The sequence below is a fragment of the Astatotilapia calliptera genome, chromosome 14 (genome assembly GCF_900246225.1).
Source record: "Astatotilapia calliptera chromosome 14, fAstCal1.2, whole genome shotgun sequence".
Lineage (NCBI taxonomy): Eukaryota > Metazoa > Chordata > Actinopteri > Cichliformes > Cichlidae > Astatotilapia > Astatotilapia calliptera.
Window position 1 is genome coordinate 30,421,658 of NC_039315.1, and position 25,032 is coordinate 30,446,689.

The 25,032-nt window shown below is 42.5% G+C and overlaps 1 protein-coding gene across 1 annotated transcript in view; it reads right to left on the bottom strand.

The window, feature by feature from the left end:
- Positions 1-24,259, bottom strand: part of numbl (NUMB like endocytic adaptor protein) — a 68,154-nt gene extending 43,895 nt beyond the window's left edge. The window contains exon 1 of the mRNA XM_026191458.1: positions 23,870-24,259. The gene's annotated coding sequence lies outside the window, so the exon portion shown is untranslated. The remainder of the gene's footprint in view (positions 1-23,869) is intronic.
- Positions 24,260-25,032: the final 773 nt, after the last annotated feature.

A 25,032-nucleotide genomic window follows, 5' to 3' on the forward strand; every position in this document is an offset into this window, starting at 1 on the left:
CTGTTGTAAGTGCACTGAACAGCCTTTAGCCTCTTCGCTCACACTCCCTTTTACTGGAGTGTAATTAAAACAGTGATTATGAGACTGTTTCACTTTACGGCCTTGTAAGCTAAAGAAAATGAGAAAAACAGAGCCTTCTTGCATTTTCAGCTCCTCATTTCCTGTGAAAGGCATATGTAGCTGCTCTTGTAGCTATTTGTATTGACAGAAATACCATTCTTTGAATGGTCACTCTGTAATTTATTAATAAGGTTTGAGGATCAAGGTTCCTTTATTTGTCATTGTACACCCCAATATATAAGGGATTTTATTGTACTAAAAGTTAGAACGCTTTATCTGTGTTATCCCTCAAAGTTGTTGCTACCTATAGGCTGCATTTTTATTATACAGCCTATAGGTTTTTCAGCAATGTCATCAAAGCAAGAACTTTTAGGACATCTTTCTCTTATTTGCAGGCTATCATTTACTCATCCATGCACAGGACTTAAATTAAAATCTATTTGCTATAAAATCCACAGAGTAGAGGAGAGGAGTGCAGATCTGGGGGTTTTTGCCTGTGTAACAGCACCCCTGCTGGATGGAAGGAGCATCACTGCTATGCAGACCAGTTGCCTTTGGTCCGGGTTGTGCATTTGTATTTCTGTGTGCATGTGTTTGTGTGGATCATTCCCCAGGCTGCCTTCTATAACCTCTGACCTCCGACCTCCTGTCCAGACAGGAAGCTTCTTTTTTTTAATCCACTTTGCTGATACATGGAATGCATGTTTCAGTACGTGCACTGAATACTAAATGCGAGCTTCCCCCCCAAGATATGAACAGCATGTGAACTCGAGTTTTCTTCACAATTCATGTGTTGACTGTGACGCAATGCATTCATACATAATGCATGTTTTGCATCTAAAGCAACAACATACGAGGCCTAAAGTCTAAAAATCAATATGGCTTTCAAAGCTTTTAACATCTGCCCCATCGCTCTGCTGTTGCCTGTCTGACAGACCTCTGTCTGTCTCCGCATTCCTAAAGAGGAAGCGTTTGGAGGATGTGCTGATTTAAAAGGTTGGCTTGAAGATAAAGTTTCATAGATATAGCTGGCATTTTTTTTCTTCAAAGCCCCTTCGAAAATATTTATTTTGCATGACATAGTTATATTTTTTTAAATGTTACTTGTGTCTTTAAACACATATTAAGAAGGCCCGAGGCGTTCTCTGTATATATATGCATGTATTATCAAGCTGTGTCTTTATCCATCTGTCTGTCAGTCTATCCATTTCCCTGTGTGACACCAACCATCTGTCTGCCTGCCCTCAAATCTGTCCTGCAAGAGCGAGACGCACCAGCATGTTCTGGGCCACAAGGAAACAGTCGTGTCCTTTTCTCTTTGGCGACATCGCAACAATCCTCCTTACAGCAACATCTGGTGACACAGAAAGTTACTACACAGGAACAAAAAACATCTCAGAGGCAAAACTGTTTCCATTTACAGTAAAAGAGGGAAAAAGAAAGAAAGAAAAAAAACTGGGACATGAGAGGAAATTGCAGACGGGCTGTGTTATCTTTGTGGCTGCCTTTACAGAGGTTTGGGAGTTTTGGTTTCTGGAGAAGTGAGACAGAATGACCTTCACGGGGTGGTCATGTCTTATCGACCGGCACTAAAAGCCCAAGCTGGGCGTGCAGCAACACACAGGCAGAGGAAATGAGTTTAGAAAGTCAGGCAGATCATACAGGGGTGGCGCTGCTGCACGCTGCTCGACAGGATAAGCTTCCTGATATCCAGAAGTATTTAAAGTGACGTGTCTCAGAACTCTTTTTTTTTTTTTAATCTGACACGCTTACAAGATTTTGCATGCCTATTTACTATTTAATAAAATTAAGAAAATATGCAAAACGTGGCTTTTATTAGACACGCGATGCCCTGCAGCATTCACCAAATACACTGATTCTGTTAAAGGACTGGAGGAGATGAGAAAAGGAAGAAAAACTCAGCAGAAAGGAGATGATAGGAGGGGATTTGGGGATAAAGAAAAGAAGAGTCATGCATGGAAACAAGTCAGGGGAAGTCAATGAAAAACAGGACTAGAAGCAAACAACAAAGACTGAGGAGGAATAAAGAGGGAAGAAAAGAAGCGTGGATGTGAAAGAAAGCAGGAATTAAGGAGAAATGGGAAAAAGAGGAAGGCAAGAAAGTTATGTCATATCTCAGCTTCATTTTAAAAAAAAAAACATCCTAGAGCAACTTCTAAAAAGCTCACCCATGTTTAGAGGATTCAGCGGGGTTTTATCAGTTAACCTCTGTTGGGGGAAAAAAGGGAAGTAGAGGGAGATTGTGATGGTGCAGAGTAAACAATGCAGAGGTGAAGACCCTCAGGCAGAGAGATCAGGCCAGAGGCAGACAGAGACGAGAAAGACAAGCGGACTGGTGTTTGAGGCCCATGGCTGGAAAACACACTGGCACAGAGAGGAGAGGAGAGGAGAGGAGAGGAGAGGAGAGGAGAGGAGAGGAGAGGAGAGGAGAGGAGAGGAGAGGAGAGGAGAGGAGAGGAGAGGAGAGGGGAAAAGGGAAAAGAAAGGAATTAGAGACTTTTTTATAGTTGCTTTCTCTCTAGGATGTTGATTTGACTTCAACAGTTATCGGTCACTTTGACTTTTTTCCTCTCTTTTCAAACCTCACTTCAGAGCAAAACAAAACCTCATCGAACGTAAAGGGGAGGCCATTTCAATAGGCATCACACCCCTCGAAAAGCGTGGCGGAATTCTTTTAGAAACTGAGAAGTGTGTGTGTTTGTGCAATCCCCTTGCCCCCCCCCCCCCCCCCCCCATCCACACACACACACACACGGTCACTACAGATTACAAACACACACCACAGATGGCCAGCGCGTCTCGTCTTTTCACCGCCACCACCATCGAGAATAATGGCCAGCGGTGGCCCCTCCTCCTCCTCTTCTACTCCCTTTCTCTTTTGTCAGCACGTGTGTCCGTCAAATGGAAGCGTGTGTGTCTGGGACAATGGCAGGCAGACAAAGAGCCCGCCTACCCCCCACCAGGATGCTTAATAGGGGGGCACGTGGTCCTTGCCATAGAAGGAACAATAGCGCTGAGGAAGAGGGACAGAGAGAGGGTGTGGCACCCCTGCACCGATGGCAAGGTGCAGCCTGGGTGGCCCCCCGAGTTCAGATTTGAACTTGAAGTTAATCAAGCAAATCAGGGGAAACTAGCCAGAAGCCAGAACGCAGACCATATGGTAGATATTCTTTAAATTACATTAAAGCCAAATGCATTTACTGAGGCAAATAATGCATTATTCATTCGTCAAAATGATTAGTCACTCACTCACTTGGTTTTCGGTTTGAAAGTCACGACTGGAAGTTTCATGCGCCCACGCATTTTTTCCATATGCTGCATAACCACTTACGGCTAATCAAAGCACATGACATGCCTTCAGACTGACTTCCTACCTTCCAGGAAACCAGTGATTCCATTAGTTTCACAACAGCAAGACAATTAACTTGTTAAGACCTAAAGTCTGATGGATTAATGAAATCGGCAGTCCATCACCGTAAACCGCCTCTAGGCTTCTGCGGTCCTAAAGCAGCAAACAACTCATGCAGAAATCTTCCAGAAATCTGGGCTTGTTGGTGCTTTCAAGGATTGGACATTATAAGTATTACAGTTTTCTGGCTGCAACTTTTGTATGAGAATACCGTGTCGGTACTTGTAGAGGACTTCACATTGCTGTACTTAATGTGCTAACGTGCACGAAAAAGCACGCATGAAAGTGCAAGACTCAAACACCGAATTAATGACTGCTAAACTTATCTTGGTCTGGCAAGTTAACAAGCTTACATGATGCACATAATAAATGCTATAGCCTCCGAACATCAGTTAGCATGTGAGCATTTTAATATGCCAATACTAGCATAACCCAAAGAGCTATATGCTAAATGGTAAACTGCTACTTGCATAGTGATTTTGTACTCTGAATACAGAGAGCTTTTACTGCAAACTTCAATTATCCAATCACACACACATTCATTTCTATACCTAAGCACCTTGTCTACACTCTCACTCCGAATGATCTGTCGGGGCAACAATATTTTGCCCAAGGACACTTCGACATGCCGGCTGGAGTAGCCAGAGAATCGATCCACAAACCAGTTCTACCTCCTGAGCCACAGGCGCCCAGGAATTATTCACCAAGCCATAAGAAATTCCTGAATGATCAGTCAGTTAATCATTCTCTTTTTATGAACAAGTTGTATTTTTTTTGTATTTTTTTGGAACTGAAACAAAGTATTCAATAATTCTCCGCTTTTTTCCATTAGCCAACTTTCAATATCACATTTCCACACAGCCACGTTTTCCACTCCCTGTTTGGCAGCACAATGACAATGTGTTAGTGATGAGCAATTACCTTTGAATAATTACATATCTTAAGCATGTATCAAGTCTCAGCAAGTTGATATTGATGCAAAATAACATAAAAAATGAATGGCTTTCCAAGTAAAGGGTAAAACTGATTCCCATGACCAAATACAAGGCAGAAGCCATCCTGGAGGGCCCAAAGACTCAGCTGGTGGATTTACTCCAGCCTTAGGCTTTTACTCACTCTAACGGATACATCAGCACTCGTGGGACATGTTTAATGTGACTCGCTGGATAGAGCCTGAACAGTCTAAAGGTGCTCACGCACGTGTTCTCGTTGAAGAACGTGCATGTTTGTTTAGTTTTGGTTTTTTGTATGCGTGCAAGGGGGTCAAGATGCATTGTGACAGGGGAATAGAAAGGTTGGAACAGCTGGGCTGAGTCTGCAAGAGGACACGACAGGGGGAAAGCTGGGGGGAGTGAGTTAGAGAAAGAAAAAAGAAGAAAAGGGACAGGCACGTACATCCAGGCAGGCAGGCTGCTGACAGGCTTCTTTTGAGGCAGCAGCTGGTTAGACTGGGGGTCTCACCAGCTGTGCCTCTGCTGACCTCTCCCTAAAACTCTCCACCTCCTCTTCCTCCCCAAACTCCACTTCCCTTCCCCCAACAAACTGGAACCCTCACCCAAATGCAGGCAGGAACACACACACACACAGACACACACAACCATCTGTCAGTAGGAGGACAGTTGTCTCTCTGATTGCTCCATAACGGTGTTGAAGCAGACTTGGTAAGACACAGCACCACGCCCCAAACGAAAGCCCTGGAGATATGGAACTATTCTAAACCAGACGTCTTCCAACAAGCCCCAACTGACGTCTCAAACTCGGAGACATGTCCCTGGATAGATCACCCAAAGCCTGTGACTCATGCATGATTGCGAAGCAACACAGAGACGCAGAATTAGCAGTGATGGGAAAAGAAACCATGTACATGCTTTCATAGCTTTTATATTTTGACCAAAGAGATTCAAGCATCAACACTGTGCTTATATTAAGTAATTTTTTTTTTTTTAAAGACCACGCTGTTTGCTCTTATTTTTATAAAGTAAGACAAAATTTACCAAATATGGTAACTCAGTGGAAGAATCATCAGTGATCCTTCTAAAAGAGCGAGCTGCTGTTCCAAAAGTGCATCTCTCATTTTTCAAATCAAGCTTCTTGGAAGAGAGAGGCTGACTCACAATCTCACCAGCTCCTCCTTCATTATGATCTGCATCTAGGCTGACAGCAGATCAGCACCGATCAGATCTGATTTATGCAGAAAAAACAAGGAAAAGTTGCCTCGCCCGATTCAGACAGCATCACTTCAGAAGTGCTTATACGGAGCACCACTAAATCAAGTGCATCCAGTGAGTAATTGATTCAAGCTCTGTTCTTGTTTTTCACTCTGCCGTATAGCTGGCAAGGCAAATCTGCTGTATCTACAGCAGGAGGAAAAGAAAAAGTGAAGAGAAGAGAATGAGAGGAGACCATACTTGCTTTAGAGGGGAAAGAAACTAAAATGATGGCGTGCACAACATTGGCAAAGTAAAAAAACAATAAAGTCACTTCTGAGATACAGAGAATCTCTGCTATTTTTTTAAATCTTTCATTTACAAAAAGATTTTTAAAAAATGAAATACATTTTATGGTTTGTGTCTGTATGATAACAGCCGGTCTCCGACAGACTCTGGGATAAACTGCATGTTGACATCCTCAACAACACAAGCAAACAGCATGCCTGGGTGACTCCACCAAAGCACAGCGCAGCATAACTTTACACTATTAAACAGAAGGCAGTCAATCGGTCAATTCAAAAAGCCTCCTCTGTCCTCTAGTTTATTTCATGCCACAATATAGTCCACACAAACGTTGTTAAAAGCTCCAAGAGGAGCACTTTTCGCTTTGATTCTCATGACTAAAACTGCAAAATCTGGTTAAAAAGGAGCTGGCCACACCAATAAACAGCCCACACATCTGTCTTCAAATGTTTTAACTTAAAAGCTCCAAAATTGAAATATACACTAAAATATAAGCCATGTAAAATATAAGAAAAGCTGTTTAAATTTGGCAAGAACACACGATTATCTAGGACACCATTACGTATATGCTTTTAAAACTTTTTTATGGTTACTGAACATTAAGGTGTGTGTGTGGAACACATAAATCACTTACACACACACATGCATTTGTGACTTAAGTTTCAGTCCACCTACGAAGTGTCTGCAGCACTGTATAGACATGCCACACTGGCCACTTGATTGCTGTGGCATTTGCCAATGTGTACATAACTTTTTTTTCCAAGTGTGTGTATTAAATCTGTTTATTGGCATGCCAAATCCCTCTCTGCTCCTCCTCTCCTCTCCCTGAAGGGTTAGCAGTGTGAATATTAGATGGGGACAGATTGTATTAGATAACACAGACCTAAATAGAGCCACGCACAGATTCTCACACACAGGCAGCTTTGTGATGTACAGTTACACAGATGGTGAAGAAGTGCACTTGAAGAACACTTCATGGTGGCTCATTCAGAAAGGTAATGTATGACAATATGGCCACATTTCACCCAGATTTTGCTGTTTTATACCTAACATAACTCAAATTGAACACTGTTTTTCATTTTTACAGCAATGCAAACTTCTCTTTCTTATCACTACTGCAGCGGTCCACTGATGCACGCGGGAGAGATGAGCCCACACAGCTCACTGGGGGGCCCAAACAAATCTCCCCAAACTTTACTTGGTAAAGCTGGAGCCTCGGGCAAACACTTAGATGGCAGGATTTTTGTTTTATTTTCACATGTTAGGCAAGGTTTTAAAAGAGTACCTCTGCACTGGGGGATCAGTGGAGAAAAGTGAAAGAAATGAGTGCTGAGCTCTGCGATCTGCAGCTTGCAGGGATATGAAATGAATGCAAAATGCATGTTTCGGATGCTGTCCGTACGTGTGGATCGCCAGGCAATGTAACGCTATTCATGAGACACCATAGTATGCACATGCATTTTTTTTAAGAGCTACTTTAGCACATAGTGGTAGGACATGGTTTGAAAGTGGAGCTGCTGTGGTGCACAGACACAGACAGCGTTGCATAAACAGTCCTGCACTTCACAGGCAGCTGGTGAACATGCAACTGCTCTGTGGGCTGGGATCTGTCCATCAAGTCACGTCTCAGGGGAACAGGAAAGGCAAGGATGAGAAACCAGCACGCTAGGATGTTTTCCTCCTCAGTTCTAAGAGCATGACAGTCTAAAAAAAACTTCCAACATACCTTTTTTTTTAAAATGAAAACAAGGCCAACTTTGCAGCCACATCATCATCACCATCAAGCAAGCACCGCTCAACTTAGCTGCACCTCAGCAAGAGCAAATATCTAGTCATGAACAGCAACACTTGGCTGCCACAGTGTAAACTGAATACATGCTTTCTGTAGTCTAGTGTGTGTGTGTGTGTGTGTGTGTGTGTGTGTGTGTGTGTGTGTGTGTGTGTGTGTGTGTGTGTGAGAGAGAATTGCAGGAAGAGAAAAAAGGAAAAAAGGAACTTCAAAGTTGGTGAACAGCTAAAAAGTAGGGTTAAAAGGGGTTAAGATTTTCCTCTAGCCCTTAGGAATGCAGAGCGGGAGCAATAGCGCATTCCCTGTGTGGAGCGCAGTGAGCATCCTAGGACAAAGGCATGTAAACATGCAACCATGCACTTATGGAAACAAGTCTAGGCCAGAGGTGTCGAACATAAGGTCCAGGGAACAACATCTCTGGTTTAGACTCTCTTGGTCTGTTCTCCCTGCACATACCAAGCAGCCATCTGGTGAGCCGGACAATTCAACCCTGCAGCCATTTATCTACATTCTCCTCACAACTGCTTATCACCTCGGCCAGCATCCTCTCCTTCTTTTAAACCGTGCCACTCTACTGGTACCTCGCCTTTGAAAGCAGAGGAGACGAGGAGTAATGTCAAGGGAAGGAGGGGAACTTAAAGAGAATAGCAAATGAGCTCTCACCTCCTCGGACAGCTCGGCTCTACAGAGACTGAAGGGGTGCTACGGGGTGAGAGATGAAGGGAGAGAGGCCCCCCCCCTCATCACAACATAGTGTTCCCATTACATCAAATCATTTCTACATTACACTGGCTGGGTGTCGCCTTGGCATCACCACGATATTCCTCTGTGATCTGAGGCGAGAGCAGACATAGCCTGTGGGAGGACAGTCTATATACTTTCTATTGATCTCCTTGTAAAGGCTTGTTGAGGCCTGAGGTGCTTGAAGCTTCATCCATTAAAACATAATTTTTGGAAAAGAAAAAGAGAGAGAGAGAAAGCGCTGTGGCTTTATCCTAGATTTCATCATATTTGGAGTCATATTAGAGTGTAGACAAAGCTGGGAAAATGATATCTGAAGGATCGTATTGTTCATAACAATGTAAAGCAGTTTCAGCTTTGAAATATGATAGAAAATCAATGTCACTGAATGTTTTTGGTTTCTTTATGTGGTTAAGAGAGGACGTTTGTGTGGATAGTGGAGTCTTTTCTAAATGAGGAGTGTGTTTATGGTAACTTGCACAGACAGATAGCTCAGAAACTTGATGTCAATAAGCCGGGATTATAGTTTCATTACGTTTGTGTGCCTCTCTTTTATGAAGTTTATCTGTGTATTTAGCTATTGAGGAGTCACTCCTCACATTGCTAAATCAGAACCAAAACTAAAAGGCTACTTCAGCAATATTAAGTAAATAACAGTAATCGTAATACGCAAACCCTTTACTCAGTGAGACATATTTTGGGGAATATGTTGTCTGTTAGGAACAGCTAAATGAGAAAATCACCACCACTGTATTTCTCTCAAATATGGATATCAGCTTACTTTAATTAGCTTGGCAGGAAGAGATGGCACCCTGTACCACAATCTGGAACTTTTAGCTTCAACTTTTTTAACATTTTATTGACAGTTACAATGCTAAAAACAACACTTAGCAAGATGCTAGCTTAGGGCAGCTTTAGCTAGCTCTCTCAACAACTTGGCCATTTTAAACAAACAAGCTATGACTTATGTTTGTTTTATTACATGTTAGATTCAACATGAGTTTTATAAATGCTGGACAGATTTTAGTGTTGGACAGGGCAAGCTAGCTATTTGGCAACTCTTTGCACTAAGCTAATAGAGAGCAATAGTGGCCGCCCACATTTTTTAAGGACTCCAGTTCTAGAAATGAAAATCCACATTCATTTTCCCCACTGTCGTTTGAGAAAATTCTTATATAAAGAGTTTTAAGTCTTGAACATACTAGTTTCGAGGTACCTCGTCACCATAAGGAGATTGAATTAGGTTGAATTTTTGTTTTTTAAATTAAAGAAAATGAAAAAAAGGAAAAAAACAACAACAACAACAACAACAAAAAAAAAAAAAAAAAACTTTGTACATAATTACTTTCAGATGTGAATAGGGATGGGTATTGATAAGATTTTAACGATTCCGATTCCATTTTCGATTCTGTTTAACGATTCGATTCCTTATCGATTCTCTTATCGATTCTTTTTTTTTAAAAAGGAGAACACTAAAGTCGATTAGCTTAGAACTGTGTTTTATATCTTCTCTTTGAACAAGATAGAAATTTAGGAGTAACATGGCCTTACAAACCCAACAGTGAGATCTTAAGAGATCCACAGCCTACGGCTCTTCAATGGGGTGTCACAGGGTCCCCAGGAAAAAAAATGTATATGTAAAATAATAAAATAAATATTCTCCTGTAGCAATAACAAAGTTTAACATAAATTATTCTGTAGCAATTACACAAGAATATCCAGTAATGTCCCTGCCTACAATTAAACACATTCACTTACCAAAGTGAAATCGGAGGCATCTGCTGTGGCAAATGGGTGCAAGCCTTTGACCACAAACTTAGACACTGCTCGGTGACATTCGTCTATCCTGGCCTGAAAGGAGACGCTACCGGTAGACTGCAGCGAGAACTGCCAGCATCTGAGTCAGCCAGACTCTGTCTCTCTCATCATGGTTATCTAAATGCAACGCACAGTAATAGCAGGTTTTGTAATAAGGTAAATCGCGCTAACATAATGTGCAATGCTAATTGATTAGTTACCTGCAGTATTAACGGGAGAGGACGTGGAAACGCTACCGCTGCTGCTGGGTTGAGCTTCGCTAGTCCGGAGCGGATCAAAAACACGACATTCGTTGAACGCAATCGCGTGTTTTTTGAGCAAATGCTTTTGCATGTTTGTAGTGTTTCCTCCCTTTGATGAAATCTCTACTTTGCAAGTATTGCACGTTGCCCTGTTGTCATCCTTTCTCATAAAGTGTAACCAAACTTTTGAGCGTTTGTGCCGCTCAGGCGCTGTGTTTCCTACTGGGTAAAAGACGCTACTCAACGTGATGACGTCATTCGGGGCGACTGGAATCGATAAGGGAATCGTTTATAAAAGTGGCAAACGATTCCAAGGAATTGAAACAGTGGGAACCGGTTCTCAACAAGAACCGGTTTTCGATACCCATCCCTAGATGTGAAGGAACTACTGATCCCCTGGCCTCTAACCAGCTAAGGCTGATGGCTGTCCCCCACCCCCGGAGCCCGGAGGTTTCTTCCTGTTAAAAGAGAGTTTTTTCTTCCCACTGTCGCCAAGTGCTTGCTCAAAGGGGGTCTCTTTGATTGTTAGGCCTTTGTCTTTATTATTAGAGCAACTTGAGGTGACTTTTGTTGTGATTTGGTGCTATATAAATAAGACTGTACTGACCAAAATTAATCCTAAATTGCAATGAAACTTCTAGATTTCAAAGCGATTTATTTCTAACCTTAAAATTCATTATCATATTGTTGTATAATAATAGTTTTGTATTTATTTTATAGTTTGAGTAGAGCAGACTAAAGTCCAGATGTTATATTTTTCTTTACCATAGAAAGGATCCTGTCATCATCTACTACCTTTGTCTTCTACAGGGAGTGCAGAATTATTAGGCAAGTTGTATTTTTGAGGAATAATGTTATTATTGAACAACAACCATGTTCTCAATGAACCCAAAAAACTCATTAATATCAAAGCTGAATGTTTTTGGAAGTAGTTTTTAGTTTGTTTTTAGTTTTAGCTATTTTAGGGGGATATCTGTGTGTGCAGGTGACTATTACTGTGCATAATTATTAGGCAACTTAACAAAAAACAAATATATACCCATTTCAATTATTTATTTTTACCAGTGAAACCAATATAACATCTCCACATTCACAAATATACATTTCTGACATTCAAGAACAAAACAAAAACAAATCAGCGACCAATATAGCCACCTTTCTTTGCAAGGACACTCAAAAGCCTGCCATCCATGGATTCTGTCAGTGTTTTGATCTGTTCACCATCAACATTGCGTGCAGCAGCAACCACAGCCTCCCAGACACTGTTCAGAGAGGTGTACTGTTTTCCCTCCTTGTAAATCTCACATTTGATGATGGACCACAGGTTCTCAATGGGGTTCAGATCAGGTGAACAAGGTGGCCATGTCATTAGTTTTTCTTCTTTTATACCCTTTCTTGCCAGCCACGCTGTGGAGTACTTGGACGCGTATGATGGAGCATTGTCCTGCATGAAAATCATGTTTTTCTTGAAGGATGCAGACTTCTTCCTGTACCACTGCTTGAAGAAGGTGTCTTCCAGAAACTGGCAGTAGGACTGGGAGTTGAGCTTGACTCCATCCTCAACCCGAAAAGGCCCCACAAGCTCATCTTTGATGATACCAGCCCAAACCAGTACTCCACCTCCACCTTGCTGGCGTCTGAGTCGGACTGGAGCTCTTTGCCCTTTACCAATCCAGCCACGGCCCATCCATCTGGCCCATCAAGACTCACTCTCATTTCATCAGTCCATAAAACCTTAGAAGAATCAGTCTTGAGATATTTCTTGGCCCAGTCTTGACGTTTCAGCTTGTGTGTCCTGTTCAGCGTCTTTCAGCCTTTCTTACCTTGGCCATGTCTCTGAGTATTGCACACCTTGTGCTTTTGGGCACTCCAGTGATGTTGCAGCTCTGAAATATGGCCAAACTGGTGGCAAGTGGCATCTTGGCAGCTGCACGCTTGACTTTTCTCAGTTCATGGGCAGTTATTTTGCGCCTTGGTTTTTCCACACGCTTCTTGCGACCCTGTTGACTATTTTGAATGAAATGCTTGATTGTTCGATGATCACGCTTCAGAAGCTTTGCAATTTTGAGACTGCTGCATCCCTCTGCAAGATATCTCACTATTTTTGACTTTTCTGAGCCTGTCAAGTCCTTCTTTTGACCCATTTTGCCAAAGGAAAGGACGTTGCCTAATAATTATGCACACCTGATATAGGGTGTTGATGTCATTAGACCACACCCCTTCTCATTACAGAGATGCACATCACCTAATATGCTTAATTGGTAGTAGGCTTTCGAGCCTATACAGCTCGGGGTAAGACAACATGCATGAAGAGGATGATGTGGACAAAATACTCATTTGCCTAATAATTCTGCACTCCCTGTATGGACATCCAGGCCTGTTTGCTTTTCTGTTCCCACTATCTGTTTGATGGATTGCATCCTCACATGGCCTGTTTCAGACTTCTTTGATGACATTTAGTAAATTCACAGCAACAGCTTCCAAATGCCAACGCCACCCTTGGAATGAATTGTAGAGCTTTTCCCAGCTTAATTCATTAATAATGATATAATGAGGATATCCCACAGCTGTCCATGAAACAGATTTTGACTCTAGTGTCCGATTATATTTAAACAAGCAAAAATTGGGGAAACTTTAAAAAAAAGGAATTGCTGTAATTCTTCAACATTTAAAGCAATATTTTGTTTAAATTAAAGCTTAGTGATAAGAGACAAATGTAACTTGAATTTTGTTTTGCTGATAATAATAATAAGGCACTGCTTTAGTGCGGGCAGAGGTGTTAGCCTTATTGAGGAAATAGCTGAATTAACTTAATGTTTTAATGCCTCTTCATGTGAAAACAAACACTGGCAAATCTCCCTGCAGCTCACATCTGTACATGTATCTGTACATCATAGCGCTGCTTTTATTTCCCTTTCTCACACACATGCGTCAGTGTTTTTTGTTAAAGTTGACTATTACCAAATAAATCATCTAATTATATTCCACAGAAACAGGCATAAACAGGTCGTACATGTCATATGGTGTTTTAGATCATCTGACAGTTCCCACTGGTTGCTCTCAGTTCTTGGCATGAGGTAACAAATTATGCTGCAATAATTTCACATTTTGGGTTTTTCCTCCAGGCATTGGAAATGTACGTATCGCTGTTCAGATTTCAAAGCCATTGTACATTTCAAATGCGCTTGGAGTCTCTGTCTCCATCTCCACTGTGCCTCCCTGTCCACTCCTTCTAATAGTCGTGAGTGTCTGACATAATACCTAGTTGGCTGGCTGGCTGTACAGACCTTGAAAGGCCCTGGCTTGAGTGGCTGGCTGATTTACAGGCGTTCTAGGTGGCTGGCTCGCCACAGACAACCCCCTCACTCCTACTGGACTTACTGGGTTTACTGGGTGGACTGGCTACTCATCTTCCTACAGTGAAGACAGACAAAGGCAGGTCTGTTCCTCTGGGAGCAAGCAGGCAAAGACTGCCACTTCCCGTGGCCAAAAGAGGCAGAGGGAGGAGGGGGAAGTGAGACAAATGAAGAAAGGAAAGAGAGAAAACTGAGACTGATAAAGAGCAGAAAAAAAGGAGGGTCCTTTTTAACTGAGGGCTACGAGGAAACGGGAAAAAGACATTATAACAAGAATCAGGAGAGAAATGTGAGAGATAGAGTGTAGAGAAAGGGTCAGGCACAGCCTATTAGTTGTATATTGTCCAATATGGTACTTGCGCAGGTACCAGCAATCAATCACAATGTTGCTTTCTATTACACTTTTCACAAAGTATTTGTCTCGCAGCCCATAAGCAGTCACGACAGGAACAATCCACTCTAAATGCTAACGCTATCAATAATCTTCATCTCCCATATGCTTGTTTGGTTTTTTTCCCCCACTATGGCATTTTAGTGCAGCTCGCCTGCGAAACAAGACACCTCTCCCTCCTCCATCTTGCCCTCTTTTCATCTCCCCGTCCATCTTTCCAGCGCCTACAATGGCTCCTCACCTCGCTCCTCTCCTCTTGGCCTGCAGCCTCATCCATCTGCCACTGCAAATACTGACATGAGAAAAGCAGTTTGGAAGATTTGGAGTCCATTTCCCTGTTTGTGTAGTTCTGCTGTTGCAGGGGACAGAATATATAGCAGGTTACTCCACAAAATTTCAAGCATATGAGCATGCGACTTTTTAGAATGGGAGGGTATTTTATGCTGTGAAAATACTTATTATCTATAGACGATGTATTATGAAATAATAGGTGAAAAAAACATATTCTTGTACTTTTATGATGCTAATGCAGCTTTATATGTTGTATGTATAACTTGATGAATAATATATAATAAACACATAAACACAATAATATCTATGGACACCTGTGGGGGTGTCCATAGGTTGCACAACACACAAGGAAGAGAAAAGGGAAAGGACGACAATGCTTCAGGGTCACAAATGGTATAAAGATGGACATAGCTTCTGGGTCAAAAAATTGAAGCAGATTCGAAAGTCCTTTAAACCTGCATTCTATCTCAAGGCCACCAGATGGCGATAGTTGTGGTTGCAAAAAGAAATCCAGGCGTAGATAAAACCTCGCTCTGTCTTGATACGCATAAACACTTTCCTGGTGAGTTTATTGTCTCAGTCACTCATTTATCCAAGGTATGCAGTGGGTTAATGACTTGCGATTGACAAGTCTTTAGCCAATGAGCGAGCAGTCTCACAGTCCTCAACCTTCTTTGTCAAATCTGGTTCTTTTAAGCCAAGATGGAAGAAACCCTCATCTTAAGACTTCGCAAACAAAAAGGATGTTGTCTCAGTAGAGCTGTCCGTTTTTTTACGCCGTCTATTGTTGGCAGAGATGGGCAGTAGCACGTTGCAAGTAACGCGTTATTGTAATCCAATTACTTTTTTCAAGTAACAAGTAAAGTAAGGGATTGCAAAAAAGGTAATTAGAAAGGTAATTAGATTACTGTTACTTTCCCGTAAGCACTCTGCGTTACTGCGTTACTAAAACCGTGATTTTATTGCGAGAGTGTCTCATGACAATGATGTAAGCGAGTGCGACGTTCGTGGCAACAGCTGTGTGCAGATCAAAAATGGATAATATAACGAGTCACGTGACGTGACGCTGCGGCTGTGATTGGTTCGGCTCTGCGCTACTTAATTTGGATTGGCTGTTCTTCTTTATTTTTTTTTTAAGAGGACAAGAGCGGTGAGGCCTATCGCAATAGTTAAATTTTTCTATCGAGAAAAAGTTATTTCGCAATACATATCGTTATCGTTCTATCGCCCAGCTCTATGTAGCACTAATTGGGATCCAAAAGGAGTCTGTCTCTGTACGATACAATTTCTTTTAAACAGTTTTAAGCATAATTTGAATGACACAAGGAGCGCACACAGTTACACTGAATGTCAGCTGTTATAATTTTTTAATTAGTTGGTTTTAGAGACACTGAGGTGAGGCTGCTAGCCTAGCTCTACACTTTATCGAACAAGTGTAAATGTAACTTAAATATGTTAAGTGACTAAATATTTCATATATGATTAAATCTTTTTATTTTAATCAAAGGTTTGTATAAATTTTGTGGTTATATAGTCCTGAATTCTTCTGAATTGGTCGTTGTGCATTTTCTTGTCCAAGCTGTGACACCATGGGTGCAGCTGGTTTCTGAGTTACAGACCCTGCGTCCACACACAGGGGTGGCTTCAGTATGATGCTGTACCTGTTGCTAAATTAAAAAAAAAAAAAACTGTAGCTGTTTTTATTTTTAAGTTGGGAAAACAGTAAATTATATTACCCACAGTGCAGTTACATGTCTATGTTACTTCATAATATGGTATTTTTTAAAATCAAAATGCCAGTTTGATTAAAAAAAGACGATTTAAACTATACAGTGGATCACAAAAATCCCAGTGAAATACTTTTTATACAAAAACAAAAATGAAGCAACTGTTTATAGAAACTTTCTTGCTTGATTATATAATGATGTGATTCAAATAATGTTTTTAAGAGGTTCCAGCAGGATCGTTTTGATCTGTGTAGGCGTTACAAGAGTCATTTCCCCCGGTGTTTTATGAGAACCTACGCCAACCTCGTGCTGCTGCTGGAGCTTTTTATTTTGACTCACATTTTAACACATTTTAACTCTCATTAATACTGTGAAGCACATTTTCTAAAACATTAACCTATTGCTTTATACGGAGAGAGGAATACAGGCTACTGAGTGATATTTTTATTTCTACACTCTAGAGCTTTTTCTAGTCTGCTAATAAGGATTTTTCTTCTGGTTGTAGTCTGCTGACGAGGTCTTCCTTTCATTCCTGAAACTCTACAAATATCCCTTATGTAACTGCTAATTTTACTACAAACATTATCATGTTATCTCGCTGTGCTCTTGTGAGGTACACTCAACAGTATTCAGTGGCATTGCTATAATTTCCCCATGAAGATTTAGAGCGTGTCTGTGGTACTCGGCACAGTGGGTGATAAGATGGGTAATAGGTTATTTCAGTCTCAACAGCAGGGTGATTCAATTGTGGTTAATAGTTGTGGTGTGAGGGTTTTTTAATAGGTTATTCTTACTTCCTTCGTGAAATCTGTATCTTTATTAATACTTCTCATTTGCATTAAAAGGACAATCTCTTGTCTTTCATGAGGGATCCTTTCCAGCTATTCCTCCCTTGATCGCGATCGTGATGCCAGCAGCTCGGAGAGTGAGCTGCATCTGGCGTAAAGCTGGACACCACAGAAAGACAAACAGATGGAGATGATTGAAAGACGAGTAAAAGAAATCAGAGAAGTCATAAGAGTTTAAGATAGGGAGCTGTGAAGGGCAGCAGTCGAAATAAGAAAATCTATACGAGCTATATTAAAGGTTGATGAGTGCTGCAGGAATAAAACAAAGGGGAAGGAAAGGCACGAGGCGAACAGTGGAAATAAAGGAAAGGAGAAGCGAGTGAAAAGATAGCAACAGAGCAAGAAATGGAAAGATGCAGAACTCCAGAGAGAGAAAGAGAGACGGACCGGTGGAGGCACAGAGACAGAGAGAGATGAAGGGGGGTACAGTCATGTGGAGTCAGATGCTCCTAATCAGCTGCGTTGCTGTCAGAGCCTCCTCACTATAGCAACCATGAGTCATAGCACCAGTAAACAGAGAGGATGTTTTATAAAGCGAAAGCCTCGCTGGCACATTCACTGTGCCGTCGTACGTTTTACGAGCGCAGTGTAGCGGGAGTGAGACACAAACTGGTTCGCACAGGCCAAAGAAACACGTGCAGCTTATTTAGCACTTATTTTTCATTTCTCAGGGCGCCATTTTTACACGTCCACTTGTTACTGATATTTTACTTTATCCTCTGCAAAAACTGTTTGGGCACCATCTAAAATGTATTGGGACATTATCTATATCACTGGACTGGTATTGCTTAGAGTGTTTTCTTGGGTCTGCACGGCTCCCTCGGGTACTTTTGTTTTCAGACGTCACACCTTAAACTGATTTCCACAGTTTTTCCTTCAAGAAATGCATGGGTTACTACAGTGTGTAGTGTAAGATGCTGAATTTATAAAAACTCAAAATGACATTCATTACTCATCAATATTTACATGGCTGTGTGTCGCAAGCTTCAAATAATAGGTCAGTGTACGCGCAAGTTCTCCCTGAGAGCTAAAAGCTCTTTTTCCAACAACTTTTTGGGCTCTGTATGATAGAGGGGACATCCTAATATTACCACCTCAAGTGCAAAGAACCAGCTGTCTAAACCTTCTGTTTGGAGGGGCAACCAATCAGAAGAAAGTGAACTTAAAGGAAGGGGGAAGGATGTTACACTGCCTGTTACAGTCAGTGAATGAACTGAAGGTCCAGTTTGAGATAAACAGTGATTATTTTTGACTATGAAGCTGTGAGGATTATACTGTAAGTTATTGGAAGCTAGTGTGGGGTTAACCTTTGAGAGCTAATGAAGTATTTTTGGTTGTTCTAAATTGATATTTTCAAAGAGTTCTTTTGATCCAGCTACAAACACTAAGGAACTGCTTGAATGCAAGTAAAACTGCTGTTTTTCACTTTCATCTAAATTGTCCTAATCACATTCAGATGTGGAGCTAACAGCTTTATGCATAATAAAATGTTTCCCAGTGTCTCGGATATCTGCTGAAAGGATTTCACCGTATCCGCAGTGAGCTAATGTCAGCTGGTTCATTAATCTGGATGATTTCTTTAGTCGGGCTCTGCACACTGCTCTAAGAATCTATAAACTCCGTAAGTATTTCATTTAAAGGCTGCGCAAACCGAGGGCCTAGCCTGTGCAGACTTTTTAAACAGCTTTTGATGAGCGCACTGCTGTACATGTACACAGAATCATACATGTTCACTGAGCCACAGAGCAGACGCTGATGCGTTTCTCTCCGGTGACTCATTCTTGTGTTTTAGCTGGAAGTAGCCTCTGTGCCCCCTCTGAGCCGCACGCACTCGAACGTACAGAGGCACGAAGACAGAGTTTGATTCCTCTCGTATGTCCTCTGCCACTCTGCCTCTCTGACTGCCTATTGCAACACAGTCTGCACAGATGCACACCGCTTTAAGTGTAGTCACCCCTCTCATCTAACCCACCCCATCTCACCCCCCAATCTCCCTCAAACACTTTCTTCACACAGTGAATGGGCCCCTCTGTGCTCTGGAAGATTTAACTTGGGTTCTTTCTATCGCTAACAATTTCTCTCGCTCGGCATTGCTCTAAAATTGTGCAGCGGAGAAGCCTGCATCATTTTAAACCGTGTCTGCAGCACGCACACAGAAAACTGTGCAGGCAGGGAGGAAAGTGATTGTAGGTGGGCTGTGGTAACTGTAAATAACTCCAGATTTGAAACTAACAATGCCTACGTTCATCTGAGGCACTACGGTCCACGCAGGCCGCCCGGGCTCATTTAGTATCTCTGCACAGATCACATGGAAGAGTTCCTGTCATGCAATCCTAACTTTTTTCACACAGTTACATGGAATCCAAGAATAGCTGTAATCCATGAGGCTCTGTGCCGTGCTTTGGAAACGGGAAGGTTTACGAGATGGTAGTGAGACCTGCTGTGATGTACGGTTTGGAGATGCTGGCACTGACAAAAAGGAGGAGGTGGAGCTGGAGATGGTCAGATTTCATTGGGGGTGAGCAGAATGGATGGGATTAGAAATGAGGACATCAGAGGGACAGCTCAGGTCGCTCAGGGTTGGACATGTGCACAGGAGGGAGAGTGGATGCAATGGAAAAAAGCATGCTGAATATGAAGCTGCCAGGCAGGAGGAAAAGGACGTAGTGAAGGCGGACATGCTGGGGATGAAAGGGTTAGAAGAAGAAGAAGAACAGAATGTGCAAACTGTTGAGGCTGTTTCAACACGGTACTAAATGTTCTGATTTATGTTTTTTAAATTGGTTATTTGGCGATTCCACCACAGTTTGACCCCGAGACTGTGAAAAACCTCTCGTTACAAAAATGTATCAAAAGTGTTCAATACTGGACATTTGTTCAGTGGCTTCTAGGTGCAATTTGGAACAAACCACATAAAAACAATTGGGCAGCAAGAAGAGCAGCTGCTAAAAGCCTGGAAAAGGATATAGATCAAACCAACCCCTAAGGGAGAGGATGTGGTGGGATGTTTTTTTTCTTTTCATTTCAGGTATTTTTAGACGCAGGTTCCTTATCGCAATATTGCATCTGAGCTTCAACAGCTAAACGGGCTAAAATAGGTCATCAAAAAAAATAAAGAGAGAGAGAGCAATGAGATTTTTTTTTTTTTTAATGCAACCCTGGCTGCTCCGAGTGACAGTTATTAGTTGTGATGAGTTCTCCACTCGGAGTTGCGGTTGCTGAGAAAGACCCATTTCCACTTTTCTTGTTATCTGCAGAGAAAAACGCCACTGAAGCAAAGACAAACTGCTGATTGCCAAGGAAACAGGCGAACACACACACACACAAGCCAGTCAGCATCCCTTTACGCGCATGCATGGTCAAACAAACTGAGAAAACACAAATTGCTGCCTTCACACATGAGCGTCCACTAGACGGGCATTCAAATCCATCCCTTCACTCGTTTATCAATCCAGACTCAACGTAATACGCACTGGTAGGAGCACAACATGTGCACACGAACATACTCGCATACAAAATAAAAACTATAGCACCATGTCTTTGTACTGTGAGCATGCCATTAGTGCGTGCAGTAATGGGGCTATATGGTAGATAGGAGTGGTTGCATTTAACTAGCCTTCAGAAATCAGATAAGCCCACTCAGCACATACTGGAGGCACTTAGGCATCAGAAAGCAGTGTGTGTATGTGTGTGTGTGTTTGTTTGTAGAAACATGCATGTGATGACATCTTCTGGATCAGAGGTTCTGCTCAGCCTGACGTGGTCACATCCAAACATCCCTCAAAGGAACCGTAATACCCAGCGATGGCCTTCACGGCTCATTCCCACATTTTGAACCTCCTCCTGTTTGGTTTATCACTTTCTTCCCGCACCTCCTCGGACTTCCTGCCTCTCCTTAGCTTTTCTCACCCCACCTTTCTATCCGGGCACCCGACTCAGAGCGTTTCCTCCCTCCATCCTTCCTCTCCTCAGCGTCTTCGGGGTACGCCAAATCTCATTATTTAATATCTGGTTCTCTAAATTAATCCTGCCAGCAGAAGCAGAATTCTGTAATCAATTTACGGGCTTTATTTGTGGAGTATTTTTTTTTTTTTTTTTGCTTTCATTCATTAACACCCACACATCACAACTGCTGTGCACACAGCAGAAGAAGAAAAAAATCCTCTTTACACAAGCAGTCACCGAGCAGCACTGCAGTCAATTTGGAATAAACACCTCAGTGGCGCTCCACACATAATTTATAGTTTCAGTCATAACTTTTCATACTTGTAATCTTTCTCAGCAACAAATCAAGTTTTGAAGAAGCATTTACAAAAGATCTTCAAACTATTCACAAACTAAGAAAGGATTTCCTCTACAACCTAAAAAAGACCCTAACCTGCAGTCCCACACAGTCGCCAGGGGCTGCTGTACTTTGCCCTGAGGAAGCACGGCCTTGCTGCCGGGCCGGCAGTAGCGGGGACGGGGCTGGAAGTGGTGCTGCTTGTTTAGGAGACCCACCCTGACCAGCACAAAGGGGGGGAGCAACGCCCTCCTCCACTACCAGCTAACCCAGACATCGCTCTGATTGGCCAGCTGGATGACCTTTGCGCCCCCCTGTATTGTGGTTTCAGCTGGCCCAACCCTCCCCCTTGTGCGTTTATGTGCGTGTGTGCGTGTATGTGGAAAACAAAAGACAGCCAAGTCCTAATGCAGCAATCAGAGCTCGAGGACAGGGGAAATGGTCTGAGGGGAAATGGAGTGTGTGTGTGTGTGTCTATGCATTGATGTGTGTGTGTGTGTGTGTGTGTGTCTATGCATTGATGTGTGTGTGTGTGTGTGTGTGTGTGCTGCTGTGTATATGGGGGCGGTGTAATTATGTTCTAGTTGTGATGACTGAAGTGCAGCAGTGATTAGCTACATCAGAGGCGATTTATGTTCAGCAGTCACTTGGTTTGGACTTCCAGAGTTGCCACTCCTCCCTCTCTGTCACTCGCTCTCTTCCATCCCTGGATCTCCAGCTTACCTCGGCTCTGGAGACATAGCGTGCCTCTAGTCACATCCCTAGAGCAAACTTCTTCCAGCCCCACCTTTTAATCGCGTGTTCTCCTTCATTAGTTGAAGTCCCAGATCACGTTAGTATGTCTCAAGCTTCAGATTGTCCCAAAACTACAACCTCTACAGCCAGTCTCTAAACCAATCTGTTCTTCGTTCAGGTCCCGTAGCTAGACTGCACTAGCCCTTCTTTACACCAAACTGAGATCTGATCTTTTAACCACACAAACCCTTCTTTTCAGCCTCATCATAAATCTAATCATCAGTCCTCTAGAGTCACTTGCCCCAGGCCCGTTCCAGCCTTTCTAAGCCAAACTTTGGAGCAAACATGTTTTGTTTTTTTCCTGTTCTCCATCCTGAAACCATAACTGTAGATTCCACTTATTCTCCATTCAGCTTCACTCACAAACCTAACCTCAAGTAAGTTGCAGGTGTGGACTAAACCTTACCATATTTTAGCCACACCTCTAAATCAAATCATGCCTCATTACAGAACACACTCCAAAACAAACTCCTCATGCTGTAGCTTAATCCATGACTGAGACTAGCCCCACAAGCCTCAACTTAAGCCTTACCCTCCAGCTGCACATGCAAATAGTCTAGGACCAATGGCAGGAGACAGTCTGCGCCCCTCTCTACTAGTACTCTAAGAGTACTACGCTTTTAACACACCCTAAGTGACTCCTGTGTCCTCACTCTGAGCCAGTGGGTCAGCACAGACCAGCCCTAACAGCATGACTGCCTGTCTGAGGAATGCCATGTCATGGAACAGATGGAGCTCCACAGTCAATAGAGCTGCATGCATTACCCAGCCCTATGTACGAAGGTATGTGCCACGCTTTGCGTGTGCATGTATGTAATTTGCATTGTGTCACTGTTCTCGATGCACTTTGCATCCTTTGCCCCCCGTCTTTACATTCTTTCCAAAACACAACAAGCAGCAATGAGACAAAGAAAGATACACCCTTGGAAGAAAACTTTGAAAATGATGCAAACACGCCCAAAAGGCACGATTCCCCACATGGTGTGATGCAATGGAGAGATAATGCAGAAAATCCTGGAGATGCATGGAAATATTGGCCTCTGCACACAAGCTGAGGTTGGCTAAAACTAAAACAATCCCATGAACCAATAAGTTACTACTTTCAGTTCAATCAATAACACATTATCTCATTCACCTTGCCACTAAAGATCAAATAAAGCTGATTTCCAGACCACAAATGCTGTAATAGGGTGGTTATAACACCTATAGATCATCAATACAACAATAAAGTTGGAGTTTTTCTTAAATTTTTAGAGCATTATCTGGAGACTCCTGCACAATTAGACAACCTGTGCGCACGCAGTTGGCGTGAAAGAGTCGATCAGAGTCCAGGCACAGTGTAGTTGTGGTCTTTGGTGATGGATCACAGCTGTGAGCTGTTATCATAAAGACCAAGGCTGCCACATTTCATTCATTTCACATATATGGGCCCGCTGGCGAGGTCCATATCAGAGCGGTGCACTTCCAATGAAACATTAAATCAGCTCCCAAACTATTTACATCAAGAATTTAAACGCACGCTGAGTGGATGGCTCCATTCTTGGTTGTGGGTCCAGTCGTTATGGAGACATTACCGGATTGCTAAATAAGGCTGGAAGTGTCAGTAAATCGGGATGCCAGATTGGACGCGAATCCAGTGAACTCACCCAAGAGAACGACGGATGATCGGCTCCCCGCTCCTCCTCCTCTGTGTAAATCCAGGACCTCGGACACAAATAAATTAGCCCTGTACGAGAATCAGGCGGAATGTGTAATTTCACAAAAATCCCCTCTTCATCCGCACTACCAAAGCGATGGAGTGGAGGCGACGTGGAGCCGCAAAACAACCTGGTCGGCGTAGCCTACACACACAAACGCACACACACATAAACACGCAGGCACAATTTTTTTTAAAAAATTAAAAAAGCAGGGAGTCTGTCTTATTCGTGCAATCAAAGCGATATTTCCCCAAAAAGGCACCGACTCGGGGTTTCGGGAGGGGGGGCTGATTTCGGTGGAATCGGTGTAGTAATCTCGGATGCTTTGGTTGTTGACTGTGCACTTACTGGGCTGCTTCCCCCGGCTCCACCCGCTAACCCAGCCTTCCCAGTGCGCCCATTGGCACAGACGGCCGGACATGCAAATCTACTCTTCCCATTGATGTTTTCCAGAAAAGAAAAAAAAGCACAGCGTTGTGGTTCTGTTGCTCTACTGCGCCACCGTGCGGCATCTAACCTGCTGTGATTCACGGTTTACTATAGCCCTGTTTTAAGAAAGTCCCCGTGCCTCCCTAAAACACAGGTGTCAAACATAAGGCTCGGGGGCCAGAATCGGCCGACAAAGACTCCAGTCCAGCCCACTTTTAGCTTCATTGTCAGTGAATGAATGTGAAATATGTCTGGGCAGTGAGCTACCAGAACGTTTTTCTGTCATTTTACAAATGTGTTTATTTGTTCTGACAGATGTCTTTCATTTACTACAACTGCATTTCTTTTTCATGTACAACAACTGATACCCACTGTTGAAATTACATTTCTTTTTCTTGTATTAAATGCAATTAAATGTTTAGTTAAATTACTTTACACTGACAGAAGGGGGAGGTTTGCTGGTTCAGCCCACTTAACATCAAAGTGGGCTGTATGTGGCCCACAAGTTTGATATCTCCGCCCTAAGAGGACACCCGCCCATTTTAGCAAGGCACAAAATTTTAACTATATTTTGCAAATGTAGTTAAATTAACACTGAATTTCTCCAAGATTACAAGCACTTTCTCTTCAAAGATTTTTAAGAACACAGTATTTTACATATTGTGAAGCAATGATGTAGAAAG